Raw genomic sequence first — 17,348 nt, 5'->3', positions numbered from 1 at the left:
CAGATCAGACACTGGAGCAGCATCTAAGGGGCCCATTATACACTGGAGCATTACAAATGGGGCCCATTATATATGGAGCATTATTAGGGCCCATGATACACAGGAGCATCATCCATGGGACCCATTATATATGGAGCATTATTGGAGCCCATCATACACTGGAGCATTATACATTATACATTATACATTATACACTGGAGCATTACAAATGGTGCCCATTATATATGGAGCATTATTGGAGCCCATCATACACTGGAGCATCATCCATGAGGCCCATCATGTACTGGAGCAATGTAAATGGGGCAGATCAGACACTGGAGCAGCATCTAAGGGGCCCATTATACACTGGAGCATTACAAATGGGGCCCATTATATATGGAGCATTATTAGGGCCCATGATACACAGGAGCATCATCCATGAGGCCCATCATGTACTGGAGCAATGTAACTGGGGCAGATCAGACACTGGAGCAGCATCTAATGGGCACATTATACACTGGAGCATTACAAATGGGGCCCATTATATATGGAGCATTATTGGGGCCCATGATACACTGGAGCATCATCCATGAGGCCCATCATGTACTGGAGCATTGTAAATGGGGCAGATCAGACACTGGAGCAGCATCTAGGGGGCCCATTATACACTGGAGCATTACAAATGGGGCCCATTATATATGGAGCATTATTGGAGCCCATCATACACTGGAGCATCATCCTTGAGACCCATCATGTACTGGAGCAATGTAAATGGGGCAGATCAGACACTGGAGCAGCATCTAAGGGGCCCATTATACACTGGAGCATTACAAATGGGGCCCATTATATATGGAGCATTATTAGGGCCCATGATACACAGGAGCATCATCCATGAGGCCCATCATGTACTGGAGCATTGTAAATGGGGCAGATCTGACACTGGAGCGGCATCTAAGGGGCCCATTATACACTGGAGCATTGCAAATGGGACCCCATTATATATGGAGCATTACTGGAGCCCATCATACACTGGAGCATCATCCATGAGACCCATCATGTACTGGAGCAATGTAAATGGGGCAGATCAGACACTGGAGCAGCATCTAAGGGGCCCATTATACACTGGATCATTACAAATGAGGCCCATTATATATGGAGCATTATTAGGGCCCATGATACACAGGAGCATCATCCATGAGGCCCATCATGTATTGGAGCATTGTAAATGGGGCAGATCAGACACTGGAGCGGCATCTAAGGGGCCCATTATACACTGGATCATTACAAATGGGACCCATTATATATGGAGCATTATTACGGCCCATGATACACTGGAGCATCATCCATGAGGCCCATCATGTACTGGAGCATTGTAAATGGGGCAGATCAGACACTGGAGCAGCATTTAAGGGGCCCATTAAACACTGGAGCATTACAAATGGGGCCCATTTTATATGGAGCATTATTAGGGCCCATGATACACTGGAGCATAATCCATGAGGCCCATTATGTACAGGAGCATTGTAAATGTGGCAGATCAGACACTGGAGCAGCATCTAAGGGGCACATTATAAACTGGAGCATTACAAATGAGGCCCATTATATATGAAGCTTTATTGGAGCCCATCATATACTGGAGCATCATCCATGAATCCTTGAGGTCCATCATGTACTGGAGCAATGTAAATGGGGCAGATCAGACACTGTAGCAGCACATAAGGGGCACATTATACATTGGAGCATTACAAATGGGGCCCATTATACATGGAGCATTATGTGGAGCTCATCAGATACTGTATGGAACATTATATGTGACAAATTATTTGGCATGGAGAAATATATGGGGCTCATTATTCTGTATGGCACACAATGTGGTGGCCATAACACTGTATGGAGTAATATACTGTCCTGTTTTGAGATATTGTAAAATTTAAAATAGATCAGTCATGCCATGTAAGCAGTGAAGTATGTGTCATTGTACTGTACCTATATTTCTGTGGCGTATCGGAGTATCATGAGTTGTGGTATGTGTTAAAGGGGCACAGTGACACTCTTTGGCCCAGGGCACACGAAAACCTGAAGCCAGCCCAACCCCCCCCCCCCACAAAGCGTAACTATTATTAGGAAGTAAATTAAGGTTGACAAGCTTCAGTAATAAGAATTGATGTTTTTGGCATTGAAATGGGCACTGTAGGTGTGTTTACTGCCTTCCACTCCTTGCCGACTTTGCTTCCCCATTGACTTGCATTGGGTTTCGTGTTTCAGTCAGCCTCCGACTTTTCCCTATAGTCGGCCGATTTTGTTCGATCCGACTTTTGCAAAAGTCGGGTTTCATGAAACCCGACTCAACCCGAAAAAAGGCAAAGTAGCTCATCTCTAGTGGTAGCAGTCCGGTAGCTCTGGCTGACGGGATGATGTGGGATACTAGGAGTAGTAGTCGGGTGGCTCTGGCTGACAGGATGATGTGGCATATTAGTGGTATTAGTCCGGTAGCTCTGGCTGACGGGATGATGTGGGAAATTAGGGGTAGCAGTCCGGTGGCTCTGGCTGATGGGATAATGTGAGATATTAGGGGTAGTAGTCCAGTAGCTCTGGCTGACGGGATAATGTGGGATATTAGGGGATTGTAGTCTGGTGGCTCTGGCTGACGGGATGATGTGGGATATTTGAGGTAGTAGTCTGGTGGCTCTGGCTGATGGAATGATGTGGGATATTAGTGGTAGTAGTCCGATGGCTCTGGCTGATGGGATGATGTGGGATATTTGGGTTAGCAGTCCGGTGTCTCTAACGGATCATGTGTGATATTAGGGGTAGTAGTCCGATGGCTCTGGCTGATGGGATGATGTGGGAATTTAGTGGTAGTAGTCCGGTAGCTTTGGCTGACTAGATGATGTGGGATTTTAGGGGCAGTTGTCCGGTGGCTCACACGGGATAATGTGGGATATTAGGGTTAGTAGTCCGGTGGCTCTGGCTGATGGGATTGTGTGGGATATTAGGAGTAGTATTCCAGTGGCTCTGGCTGATGTCTCAAGTGGGGTACCACAGGGCTCTGTCCTTGGCCCTGTATTGTTCAACATCTTTATCAACGATTTAGATGAAGGAATTGAGGGTAAACTGATTAAATTTGCTGATGACATAAAGCTAGGAGGGATATCTAATACTAGGGAAGAGAGAGAGAGGATTCAAAAAGATTTAAATAAACTGGAGAAGTGGGCAGCAACTAACAGAATGGTTTTTAACAGCATAAAATGCAAAGTACTACATCTGGGCAATAAAAATGAAAAAAGCATATACAGAATGGGAGGCATAGGCCTAAGCAACAGCACATGTGAAAAAGACTTGGGTATACTAATAGATCACAGACTGAATATGAGTCAACAGTGTGATGTAGCAGCAAAAAAGGCAAATGCAATTCTAGGATGTATTAACAGAAGTATACAGTCTAGATCACGTGAAGTCATTATTTCCCTCTACTCCTCTTTGGTCAGACCTCATCTGGAATATTGTGTCCAGTTTTGGGCACCACATTTTAAAAAAGACATCAACAAACTGGAACAAGTTCAGAAAAGAGCAACCAGAATGGTGACCGGACTGCAAACCCTGTCTTATGAGGAAAGGTTGCAGGATTTGGGATTGTTTAGTTTGCAAAAGAGAAGACTGAGAGGAGACTTAATAGCTGTCTACAAATATCTAAAGGGCTGTCACATTTTAGAAGGATCAACTTTATTCTCATTTGCACAAGGAAAGACTAGAAGCAATGGGATGAAACTGAATGGGAAGAGACACAGATTAGATATTAGAAAAAACTTTTTGACAGTTAGAGTGATCAATGACTGGAACATGCTGCCACGAAAAGTGATGAGTTCTCCTTCAATGGACGGACATCTGACTGGGATGATTTAGCGAATCCTGCTTTGAGCAGGGGGTTGGACCAGATGGCCCAGGAGGTCCCTTCCAACTCTACGATTCTATGATTCTATGATTCTATGATATTAGGGGCAGTAGTCCGGTGGCTCTGACGGGATGATGTGGAAAATTAGGGGTAGTAGTCCGGTGGCTCTGGCTGACGGGATGATGTCAGATATTAGGGGTAGTCATCCCGTGGCTCTGACGGATAAAGTGGGATATTAGGGGTAGTAGTCCGGTGGGTCTGGCTGATGGGACGATGTGGGATATTAGGGGTAGTAGTCCGGTAGCGCTGTCTGACCGGATAATGTGGGATATTAGGGGCAGTAGTCCAGTGGCTCTGGCTGACGGGATGATGTGGGATATTAGAGGTAGTAGTCTTGTGCCTCTGACGGTATGATGTGGGATATTAGGGGTCCAGTAGCTCTGGCTTACAGGACGATGTGGGTTATTTGGAGTAGTAGTCTGGTAGCTCTTGCTGATGGGATTATGTGAGATATTAGGAGTGGTAGTCTGGTAGCTCTGGCTGATAGGATGATGTGGGATATTAGGGGTAGTAGTCCGGTGGCTGTGACTGGATGATGTGGAATATTAGGGGTAGTAGTCCGGTGGCTCTGGCTGACGGGATGATATAGGATATTAGGGGTAGTCATCCCGTGGCTCTGACTGATGATGTGGGATATTAGGGGTAGTAGTCCGGTGGCTCTGGCTGACGGGACTATGTGGTATATTAGGGGTAGTAGTCCGGTGGCTCTGGCTGACAGGATAATGTGGGATATTAGGGGTAATAGTCCAGTGGCTCTGACGGGATGATATGGGATATTAGGTGTAGTAGTCCGGTGGCTCTGGCTGACGGGACGATGTGGGATATTAGGTGTAGTAGTCCGGTAGCTCTGGCTGACGGGATGATGTGGGATATTATTGGTAGTAGTCCGGTAGCTCTGGCTGATGGGATGATGTGGGATATTATTGGTAGTAGTCCAGTAGCTCTGACTGATGGATAATGTGGGATTTTAGGAGTTGTAGTCCAGCGGCTGTGACGGGATGATTTGGGATATTAGAGGTAGTAGTCCAGTGGCTCTGGCTGACAGAATGATGTGGGATATTAGGGGTAGTAGTCCGGTGGATCTGGCTGACAGGATGATGCGGGATATTAGTGTTAGTAGTCTGGTGGCTCTGGCTGACGGGATGATCTGGGATATTAGGGGTAGGAGTCCTGTAGTCCTGGCTGATGGGATGATGTGGGATATTAAGGGTAGTTGTCTGGTGGCTGTGACGGGATGATGTGGGATATTAGTGGTAGTTGTCTGGTGGATCTGGCTGACGGGATGATGTGGGATATTAGCGGTAGTAGTCCGGTAGCTCTTGCTGATGTGGAATGATGTGGGATATTATAGTGAATGTGGCTATGTGGAGTTGGCGGGGCTATACACTCAGATATATATATATTTAATCATAATTTGTTATAACTAACCGTAGTTAGTTACTATGCCCGGCAGCGCCGGGCTCTTCCTCTAGTATAATATATTTATAAGTCTGGCACCCATAATGTAAAACTATAATAGAAACTTTTTCTTCGGACAAACTCCCATTTTCCTAGAGCAGGACATTCTCTTGGTTTTCTCTGATGTCCTGTTCTTTTTGATTTGCTGCAGTGGTCAGATGACTAGGACAGAATATCATTTGAGGAACATCCAAAATAGCTAGGGAATCACAGGCCTCAACACAGAAATGACCGAAAAGCTGTATGTTATGGAAACCAAGTGATGCGGATTAGAGCCAGCCAGTGTAGTGTCTTTTATTATTTTAGAACCATCCTTGCTTATTGAAAAATAGTTTGGAAGACAAGCAACCCCTGTAAGGGCACTACGGCAATTTATAGTTTTCTAGACTTCTCTGACATAATGACCCTTCTCCTACACAACGGAAGGGAGTATTATACACAAAAGATGAAGAGCAATGGACAGGCAATAATACACTGTTTATCCTAGGAAAAATATCCATAAATGAGGATCACTTAGGAAAAGCATAGACTGGAATCATGTCCCCCTCCTTAACCACCACATTTACCAGAAATGGTGCCATATGGCGACCAGACACATCAATTAGTTATTCCATCTCAAAAGATGCTTTAGGTTTGGATGGTTTTTTTTTATTTTCAAAATGGCTGTAGGATGTAATAGGGCTTCTGTGGTGACCTATATCTGACAGCAGGTCTCAGAGCCGACGCCTCAATCACTCCTCCATTATACCTCCAAGGGTTTCATTTCCAGGAGAAAAGGAAGCAAGAGATGCTTCAGCCTCACGCCAAGCCATGGTCCATGGCAGCCTAATGAGCATGCAGAACAATAGCATCAATCAGCAGCACACAGCACCGCCACATTGGTATTCCAAAATCATCACTAAAAATGTCCTTACCCAAGGCTGGACCAGATGAAGCACGAATGGAAGAGAAGAAGAGCCCACAGCTGCAGCCGATGCTGATGGCAGCCGCTCAGACTCACAGGGCGAGCCCGACCTTGCACATCTGCACAAGCCGCATCCTCCCCCTCGATGCACGGTATAGATGGCTCTTAGAGCAACTCAGACATTTCCAGCCCTCCCCATTTCTCCCTCAAAATGTCCAGATCCCAAGCTAAGAAATGAAGAAACCACAGGCTTAATTCCTGGTTTTGTATGCTGTTGCCTTTTGTGTCCTGAGATGAAGACGTGCTGCCGCCCCCGCCCCTGTAAATTGTGACAAGGCTCGGGGAGGGTCCACGGCGAGACAGAAGACGGAGACCCTGAGCATTCTCTGCTGCAGCCCAGCATACAAGAACAGTCTCCACACACGATGTCCACCACGAGATTACACAATTTCCACGGGGGACTTAGTTGTACATAAATCACTGCTCGGGAATGGAAGCCATCACATAACTGACAGGAAAAGCTAAGCACATAACTGAGATATTTTTATATATAGCTATACACACCTGAACTAAGCAGTCCTTGGGTCCCTGTTTGGGAATACCGTAAGGCTCTGTGGGGTTCTTGTAACAGTAAGGTTATTGGTGAAGTCTGCATCTTTCCGCAGATTTATAAAACGACAGTCCAGTCATTTTGGGGGCCACACCATGGCTCCACTTGTCCCTGCTTCCCTGCTGGTTGTATTCACTAGACTGTGCTTATATCAGCAGGTTTAACACCCACCTCTTCCCCCAAATATTATCGCTGGAGAAGCCAGCATAAGGAGAAGTACACATGTGGCATAATCCCTGAGCTTTGGACGCAGCGGATACCCCACTACGCCCAATGCAACGCCCCCTGTTGTACACGCGGTGATTCTGCCTGTGTTCATTGAACACAGGCAGAATCAATGCATCATATTCATAGACTGTGCTATTTATCTAAGGCCTGTTTCACACATCAGTTTTTTCAAATCAGTCAAAATCTGCCAAAATGTGAAAATGGCGGATCCATTAATAATGTGTAAAAACGGATGCAAGCGGATGGTACGGATTCGTTTTTTGACGGATCCGCTATACAGATTTTTGTACGGATTGTCAAAAAACGGATCCGTTCCATCCTCTGGCATCCGTTTTTGCCATCCGTTGGATCCGTTTTCTGATGGATCCGTTTTTCCACACTGCCAAAATGGGATGCTTCCCAAATATGATTGTCTCTTGGAAAATGCTCCCAAATGTGATTGGATACTGGAAACTAGGGAAAACTACATCTATGGTGTTGTAAAATAATATCTTTGAAAGGTTTTAGAGCTAGTGGCAGAGATGGAAGGAGTCATTGCGAATATTAACAGCTTCTGTGTGGAATTTGATCTTCACTGCAATCGGTTGGCAATTATTGCTCTCCAGAGGGAGAAAAGAAGACTGTAAATCCTGCGTTGGAGAAGGAAGAGATGACCGCAGTGGATTCATCCGATAAATGCACAGAGGTTTACCCTTGGTGTGTTTCCTACACTGTATCTGGAATTGAGGGATAACCCAGACAAGTTCTTCAATTATGTGCGCATGAGACAGGATTTGTTTGAGATATTGGTGGAGCGTGTCGGAGTGCAAATCCGGAGAAGGGATACCTACATGCACATTTCTGTATCACCGGCGGAGCGTTTGATGGTGACCCTTCGGTAAGTTATCTATTTTTTTAAAGGTTTCAGATTCTGCAGACTTTTATTGTTATGTTATGGCTTGTAGTTTGTATTTCACTTTTTCCCTTTTTTTTTACCAGATTCCTGCCAACTGGAGAATCCTTCACCTCCCTCCATTACCAGTTCCGGCTTGGGATATCTGCAATATCAGGAATTGTCCAACAGACCTGCCGGGCATTGTCGGATTGTCTACAGGAGGAGTTCATCCCACAGCCAACACAGGAAAGGTGGCTGGAGATTGCAGACAACTTTCAACAAATCTGCCAGTTTCCAAATTGCGCTGGTGCTGTGGATGGGAAGCATATAAGGATTGCGAAACCCATTGGATCTGGATCAGAATTTTTCAACTACAAGAAATTCTTTTCAATTGTACTTATGGCCATTGCAGACGCAAAATGCAAATTTATTGCCGTGGACATTGGTGCGTATGTTCGTTCAAATGATTCTCTGGTCTTCAAGATGTCCGCAATGGGCCGTCATTTGTATGGAGACAATTTTGATTTCCCTCTTCCAAGACCACTCCCTGGAACAACAAGCCCACTAATGCCATTTGTGTGTTGGTGACGACGCATTTCAACTGTCCAAACATCTTCTCAAGCCATATGGTAGTCATGGATTGACACACGGGAAAAAAATATTTATCGATTGACAAGAGCGCGAACAGTGGTGGAGTGTGCTTTTGGGATTTTAACTGCAAAATGAAGAGTGCCGTTAACTGCCATAAAAATGAAAACTGAGAATGTGGATGAGGTGGTGAAGGCAAGTGTCATCCTGCACAATTTCGTACTTTCAAAGGAACCTGATTCCATGGAAGAAAATGTTTGTGAAACCACCTTGTGGGATTATCAGCAGACAACTGTTCGGAGTACTGTGTCAGAGTCAAGAATGAGGGACACATTTGCGGATTATTTTCTGTCACCAGAAGGAAGAGTTGACTGGCAAGATGACAAGGTATAATTTTTTAAAAAATTTTTTATACCAATTATGGGTAACAACAGTGTTGTGTTTTTTGACCTTTACACCAACAGTGTACTTTCAAATGTTACCAAGTGTTGTGTTTTTTGACCTTTACACCAACGGTGTACTTTGAAATGTTACCAAGTGTTGTGTTTTTTGACCTTTACACCAACGGTGTACTTTGAAATGTTACCAAGTGTTGTGTTTTTTGACCTTTACACCAACGGTGTACTTTGAAATGTTACCAAGTGTTGTGTCTTTTGACCTTTACACCAACGGTGTACTTTGAAATGCTACCAAGTGTTGTGTTTTTTGATCTTTACACCAACGCTGTACTTTGAAATGATACCAAGTGTTGTGTTTATTGACCTTTACACCAACGGTGTACTTTGAAATGTTACCAAGTGTTGTGTTTTTTTACCTTTACACCAACGGTATACTTTGAAATGTTACCAAGTGTTGTGTTTTTTGACCTTTACACCAACGGTGTACTTTCAACCTTTACCAAGAACTAAATAAAAAAGTAAACTACACAATAAAGTTCTTTTGAAACAAAAACTTGTTTATTTTTGCAATTTTTTTCAAAATTATATAGTGTTATTTTAGTAATTTTGAGAACTGTTTTTTTAATATTTTTTTAGAAAAATAAATATTATATAACAAATTTTTTTTACAACATTGCAGATGCCGGTATTGTTTGGTGGAGATATCATCGGAGGGGTTAACAGGGTTGACCACATTGAGGGGGGGTGGAGGACTGTGAACAGAGTTGGTGAGGATCAGAAGTGGAAGGGGGGTTGAAAACATGAGGTTGAGACGGGAGTTGATGGACAGAGGAGGTTTGTGGGAACATTAAAGGTGTATGTGGGGGGTGGGTATGGTGAGGGCATTGGGGTATAATGCAATGGGGAAAGAAGGTACTGGGAAGAATGGAATGGGGAACTAGAGAAAGGAGAGGGAGTGGTAGGATGGATGGTGGTAAGATGATGGATGGTGGTGGAAGGATGGACGGTGGAAGGATGGACGGGGAAGGATGGACAGAGGGAGGATGGACAGAGGGAGGATGAACGGTGGAATGAGGTGATGGAATAGGTGCATGGGTAGGATGGGATGCTTCGGAGAGTGCAGCCACTAGAGCACTGTTACAGGCTTGCATCACATGCATCTGCTGGTGAGTACTTAAACCTTCCATTTGCCGGACAACTGACTGAAAAAAATATGTCTCGGCATCTGGTTTGACTCTGCATTCATCCGTTCCATGTAGCTTCTGAGTTCCATGATACTTTGATTTATCATGTTCAACCCAAAAGCTAACTGTTGTCCATAAATGTGGAAACCATTCTGGACGGATGAGTTCAGACTCAAACAGTCAGACAAGGTCATCCTTTCCTGACCTCTCAGACGCTGCCGGCCAGAACCAAAAATTGGTCGAGATGTTGCGGCAGTGTCAGAGGGGTGGGGTAAAGGGTAGTGTAAGTTGTCACCTGCAGCTTCATGTGATGAAGTCTGCCCTGCTGCTCCAGTGCTGGTGGAGGGATAGAGGGGCGAGACAAGAGGGAAGGTAGAGAGGGGTCGGATACCTCGATGTGGTCACCGATGGCGGTCTCCGAAGGGATCCCTCCAGAGGGAGGCAACTCAGAAGCAGGCTCCCGAGTGCTGCAGACGGTGCTATAAAAGAGAAAAAAATATATATTAATATATTGATATTTCATTAAACATTGCTGAAAAAAAAAATAGGTTAAACCTGTAAAAATTTGTACTACAGAAATGGTGTGTGGAATATTTACCTTCTGCTCACCATGGTCGACCGGAGGAACGACAGGGCTCTGTAATGTTTATACGGGGTGCTCCTGCATCCTCCCAATCCACTCGGGGCCTGCATCTCCTTGTTGAAGTCCCTCTTGAAGCTATCCCTGAGCGACCGCCACCGTATGATAACCCTTTCACCTGTGAAGGAAAAAAAAAGTGGTTAGTATTCAACACTTTACATGCTGTAATATAAGTTACTGAAATTGGAATACTTACGCACAAAATCCCTGGCCCTCGCATCGAGCTCCTCCCAGTTCTCTACAACCTCCGAACACACCTCATCCCATAGACGTCGGGTGGTTGGTCGGCATGTAAGCGGTTTGCCATGTTCCACAGCGGCTCCCGTGGTTGGACAACCTCAATGAGGAGGTCGACGTCAATTAGAAGAGCTTCTTCCACATGTTGTTGGGGAGCACGTTGTGAAACCTGTGAAGAAAAAAATAAACAAAAAAAAAATGATTACATTCAAACATATGAGGTTTATTTATCAATCACCCAAATAAAGGGTTACTTACCGTTTGCCGACCACCAGAGGCAGCACCTTGACGACGCTGGGATGTCCTGGGAGTCGCTCTAGTGCGGGCACCGGATTCTGAAGACTGTAAAGAAAAAAATTTTTTTTGGGTTTGGATGGATGCGTAGTTATTGTGTGTGCTGTGATGAATGTTTGTGTTGGGTGTAGCATTATGTATGTATGTATGTGAGTTTTTGTATATCCTAAACTTACACTCTGCGTGCCCCCTCCTTGCATTTCTCCACCCTGCATGTCTCCTCCTGGAAGCTCCTCAGATTCAGCTTCCTGTGAAAACATAATACATGCATATAGGGTTAAAAAGAAAAATATTTACCTCGGTTCGCTGATGGTGTGAGGGGGAGCTCCCAGAAGAAGACATTGCTGTGGCCTGGCTTGCGGGTCTGCTGCGGTGTGGCTGGCGGGTCCTTCCTGAACGGATCTGCAAGTATAAAGACACTTGTAAAGCTACTATACAAAGGATCAGTAAAAGCTTTCAGGCCAATATACTTAGAGGGAAAATAGAACTGGTTGCCTAGTGTTCTCTGCTGCGGCCTGGCTGGTGGCTCTCAGCTGCGGCCTGGCTGGCAGTGCTTCCTGAACGGATCTGCAAGTATAAAGACAATTTTAATAACAGAAAAAGAAAAATCTTCATTGGTATTAATGTGTGTAATTCCCTGAAACTCTCACTGAGAGTATACCCAAGTGTTTGCATGTGTGTAAATTCCCTTACAATCTCTCACTGAGAGTGTAACCACACTGTGATTGCATGTGTGCAATACCCTGAAACTCTCATTGAGAATATACCCAAGTGTTTGCATGTTGTAAATTTCCTGAAAATATCTAACTGAGAGTGTAACCACACTGTGATTGGATGTGTGTAATTCCATGAAACTCTCACTGAGAGTATACCCAAGTGTTTGCATGTGTGTAAATTCCCTTACAATCTCTCACTGAGAGTGTAACCACACTGTGATTGGATATGTGTAATTCCCTGAAACTCTCACTGAGAGTATACCCAAGTGTTTGCATGTGTGTAAAATACCTGAAAATATCTCACTGAGAGTGTAACCACTGTGATTGCATGTGTAATTCCCTGAAACTCTCACTGAGAGTATACCCAAGTGTTTGCATGTGTAAATTCCAATCTCTCACTTGAGAGTATAACCACACTTGTATACCAAAAACCAACACTTAATGTACATTTTTTGTGCATATACCCATACTTAATTTTACCTGGTTTTAAAATAATACTACGGGCAGTTTTTAAAAACATAGTAACATAGTTATTAAGGTTGAAGGGAGACTTTAAGTCCATCTAGTTCAACCCATATCCTATCCTAACTTGCCCTAACATGTTGATCCAGAGGAAGGCAAAAAAAAACCCATGTGGCAAACAGTAAGCTTCACATTGGGGAAAAAAATTCCTTCCCGACTCCACATACGGCAATCAGACTAGCTCCCTGGATCAACGCAATATTAAGAAAACTAGTGTATATACCCTGTAATATTATACTTTTCAAGTTTTTAATATTTTTTTTTCCACAAGTAGGAGCTACTCTGCTCTTTATTTTAAATATCACAATAAATGAAAAATAAAAAAACAGTGATATACAACAGAAACACCACATACAACACCACAGTTACACCACATACAATACACAACACAATCACAGCACAATTGCAAATATGGAAATAAAATTACAATACTATGAAAATAAAATTCAGTACACATGCAACAGAAAAACAATTAAAGTATGAAAAAAAAGCATAATAAAAATACACACACACAGACATGCAACACTGGGAGGCCACGAACATACTTGCAGGAAGGCAGACCACACACACACACACAGACAAATACGCAGGCCACACACACAGACAGGCCACACACACAGGCAGACAAGCCACAGACACACACAAGCATGTCCCACACAAATAGTTTAATACTCACACAATTGCAGGCTTTGGTGGCTTTGGTAGCAGGCCTCTCCATCCTGGCTTGGTGCTGGGCAGCTGGGCAGGTGCTGGCAGGCCTCTTGCTCCACGGATCTTGCAGCTGGGGGTCTTGATGCTGGGCAGGTCATGGCTGGCTGGCAGGCTCTGCCTCTCGGTTTCTTCTCATCTGGGGGTATTTCTGCTGGGCAGGTGCTGGCTGGCTCTGGCTCTGTGTCTTCAGTCTGGCTGGTGCTGGATGTCTGGGCCCAATGATTAATTAGGCCACCTTATATAGTTTTTGGACTGTCTGGAAAAGTATATTTTTTTCTGAGCATGCTCAGTGCGATTTAGCTGATTCCGCAAAATAGCGGATTCCGGCGGATCCGCCGCCCATAGGCGCCCATTCTACCACATGGTGGACGACGGTGGATACGCCATCTCCCGCCGTTTTGACGGCGCCAAAAAACGTTGCAAAGTCCGTTCACCTCAGATAGAATCTGGCGGATCCACCGAATAGCGGACGTAACGGACGACCATCCGCCAAAATCCGCCACTAATGTATCTCAATGGGAAAAAATGGTGGATCCGCCACAAGAAAAGCGGATCTGCCATTTTCAAATTTTGGCAGATTTTGACTGATGGTGAAAAACTGATGTGTGAAACAGGCCTAAACAGATATGCTGCGGTCTGGAAAAACGTGCTGCATGTTCGAATACGCAGGCCACCAGATGTAGCCCTGCATACATAGTGGAAAAGGGATTTCATTAAATCCCCTTCACTATGCTGCAACATCTGAATGCTGCAGATTGGATGCTGAAGCTGTACGCAGCGTCCTATCCGCAGCAAATTCTGCTCAGAGTCGTAGGGAAGCCCCACTACAGCAGGAGGCTGTGGGGGTTCCTGTTAATGGGATGTATAAAGAGGAGAAGGTAGCATCACCTAAGGTTGATAGACCAGAGTTCCATGTGACTAGAAGAAAATGTGGGTCTGACCAACTCGGGGACTTACCTAGGGTGGCCAAATGTGTGACCGTGGCAAATGGGGTAGCTCCAGCAAAGGGTTCCAATGCCTGTTTAAGTGGGGACTTGATGTTCCAGGATGACAGGGTGAGTGGGAGTGACTCTGTGGTCATGGCAGGTATGCGGGATGCAGTGACAAGACGCGAGATGAATTGAACTTTAAGTTGTAACTTTTATATATAGATGCCGATAGGGCTATCATGAGCAGCCAAACAAGATAACAACAATTGTCCTCGCGGGGACCAAACACAAGGAAATACTGATAATGCGAACATGGCTAACCCGGCAAAGGCCGGTCACTACTGTATAGGGCCGTGGTATGGCTGACTACGGGTCCTTAGTTAGCCAATAGGGCTATCCTGAGCAACCAAACAAGATAACAATTGTCCTTGCAGGGACAAAACACAAGGAAACACTGATAATGCGAAAATGGCTAACCCGGCAAAGGCCGGTCACTATCGGGCTGCGGTATGGCCAACTACGGGTCCTTAGTTACTATGTGTCACTTAGCTGTCCTCACGTCCAACGGCGTGCTGTTCGATGGTGCTTTGCCGTCGCAGCTGCTGGGCCCAGCCACCGAAGATCTGGCGAAGACTTTGCGCGTTCCTACGCCCAGACGAGGCGGGGGCACAACAGGCCCTAGGAGCGTTCCTTGGCGGGATGCCCCCCAGAGGAGGCAGAGGAATACCGCCTGAGAGCGGGAGAGTGGAGGCCGCAGCCCCTGGACAGGGACGGGCAGCAGTGATGCTGAGTGGTGGCTGGTAGGCTACCGGCGCAACCCAAGGCTGTGCTAGGGGACCCGCGGATGGCAACGGACAGGCCACAACCGCGGGGTGGAGTGTGGTGGCAACGGCCAAGGGTGGCAGCGGGCAGGCTGCAGCCACGGGCTGGAGTCGGGCGGTGGTCCTCTGTCGGTCAACTTGGCGCCGTCTCCCTGCGGTCCACAGTGAGTCTCTCTCGTCTCTACTGTCGCTATCCTCCTCTCTGGTTACTGCCGGAGGCTCTGGCTCCCTAGCACCCTCTAGGTCTCCTGCTTCTCCTCTCCCAATCTGCTCACTTACTCCCGCTGGCGTCCTCTGCCCCTTTTATATAAGCTCCTCCCCCTACCGTTCTGGAAGTCTCTGTGGTCCGTCCACTAATTCTGTCCTCCGGAAACAGACCCCCTTGGAACCTTGATGATGGTCCCCTTGGTTCCGGCCCGGTTACGCGGCGGGGGCCCTTCCTCCTACAACTCCAATTCAGACTGTGATTCGAACGCAAGGGAAAGAGTGTGTAGTAAGGTGGAGTCGAGTAAAAATGGCAGATCTTTCTCTCATCGCAGGGGTTGCAGAAAGGCGGGACAGTCTACACCCTCTCAGAAGAAGGATGGGGAAGAGACAGGGGCAGATCAGGGTATTATCCTTGATAAGGAGGTCACTTTATATCTGACACACCCCAGCACAGAGGTAGTTGGTGACAGGCTAGAATTAAAACAGCCCTGTAGTAGACCCACATCAGTGACACTAGGAAAGTGGGAAATGGCTCAGTATGGTAAAGGCTCCAGAGTACCTAATGCTGAAGAGCTGGAGTTCTCTGAAGTTACCAAGAGTCGAGAGGCACCAAAGTGTGGGTGGGCAAGAGAGCCCATCTGACAATCTAATTAAAAAACTGATGGTGCGACACATGCTGGCCAAAAGAGAACAGGATCACGAGATAGAACTGTTTAAAGAGACAGTGAAAGAGACAGTCGAGCGAGAAAGGGTCTTGTGATAAGCAGTTGAGCACAGAGTGGATGAGCTGGAGAAGGAAGGCTCTGAGCTCTAAAGTCACCTGTCAGCATGTAAAACCATAAACAAGGCCCTATTGGAAGATACGGAGGTGCTCAGAGAGGCCCAAGAGAAGCATCAGAGGGAGCTTCACCGGAGAGAGGATGAGTGTCACTGCTTGGCAGAGAAGCGAGATAACATTTTCCGGGAGCTTAAGCTAGAGAAGGAGACTAATGCCAAGCTCCAGAAATCCACGGATGACCAGGAAATCGAACTGTTGCACTCTCCTGGTCTGATCGCAATGAAGAAGAGTGAGCTGGAGAGGCTAAACAAAGAAGGGGCCTCCACAGATGAAGAAATCCAGCAGGGGAAGTGCCACACAGATGGCCACAAAAGGGATGTCAATGTCTTGGAAAACTGTGCGAATGCTCAGGATGAGGAGGTCCAGCAGTATGTTCAAGAAGGTGAAACTTCGGTTTTCAAGTGCATAATATAGGTACCCGGAGACATGCGAGAAGTGTGTGCCAGTAAGGATGTGTATGAGGCCTTTAGAAAGGCAACTGAAGCGTGTAGTGAGTAGTGGATCCCAGAGAAACAGCAGTTGGTCATACTGTCGACTAGGGAAATCACAGTGAAGCGTGTGGATATCTTTAGGGATATACACCTAGAATGCCTCTGCACGAAACAGAGGATCCTCTTGAGGAATAAGCAAGCAGCCCAATGTCTGGATCATACGAGGAAAGCTCAAAGTAAGCTGGGAATTGTAGAAGACATCATGAATGACCTGACCGGGGTTAGTGCCCAGAGGTCTGGTGAGGAAGGTCATCGGAAGACTTAGGAAAGTGATGCAGGAGATCTGGTGTGAGGAGAGTGAGGTTTCCAGCTGATGACGAAGCCAAAGTCGTGGGTGAAGATGGGATGGTTCCATTCCTTGTTGGATCCATGGAGCGCCTTGGGAATATCCGGACGCTACTGGAGTATCGTGTTGCATACTTGAAAGAGATAGAGCAGCTAAGACTTGAGAGGAAAGAGATCAATAGAGAGCTGCAGGAAATGGGAAGAAGATGGCTGACATGTTCAACTCATTGTATAGAGAGGCAAAGAGGTTTGCCTAAGACTGGAGGTCCTCAAGCTGAAGCTAACAGAGGACATAGAGACAAATGGAAGAACTGCTCTCCCGGCAATAAAGACCATAGGAGAAATGGCCAGCAGAGAGATAACAGAAGGGGGCCTGATGGAAGAGGTAGAAGTAGTGACGCCTCAGCACAGGGCTGAGTGACCTAGGCGGGAGACCCTGTAATGGATGTGATGACAAAGTACAAAGTACAGAGATACTAACC

General features: G+C 45.9%; 1 protein-coding gene across 6 annotated transcripts in view; it reads right to left on the bottom strand.

The window, feature by feature from the left end:
• Nucleotides 1–6,576, bottom strand: part of CTNND2 (catenin delta 2) — a 3,465,616-nt gene extending 3,459,040 nt beyond the window's left edge. For 3 of the 6 annotated variants that reach the window (XM_073587625.1, XM_073587630.1, XM_073587631.1), the window contains exon 1: nt 6,304–6,572. The gene's annotated coding sequence lies outside the window, so the exon portion shown is untranslated. Of the gene's footprint in view, nt 1–6,303 lie in introns of all 6 variants that reach the window. The other 3 variants (XM_073587627.1, XM_073587626.1, XM_073587628.1) reach the window with 3 other exon arrangements.
• Between the last annotated feature and the right edge of the window lie 10,772 nt (nt 6,577–17,348).

The sequence above is a fragment of the Dendrobates tinctorius genome, unplaced genomic scaffold (genome assembly GCF_039654945.1).
Source record: "Dendrobates tinctorius isolate UK_male_01 unplaced genomic scaffold, ASM3965494v1 ptg000100l, whole genome shotgun sequence".
In the NCBI taxonomy this organism is placed as follows: Eukaryota; Metazoa; Chordata; class Amphibia; order Anura; family Dendrobatidae; genus Dendrobates; species Dendrobates tinctorius.
Note: the sequence above shows the minus strand (reverse complement) of the source record. Positions and strands in the feature narration are given on the sequence as shown.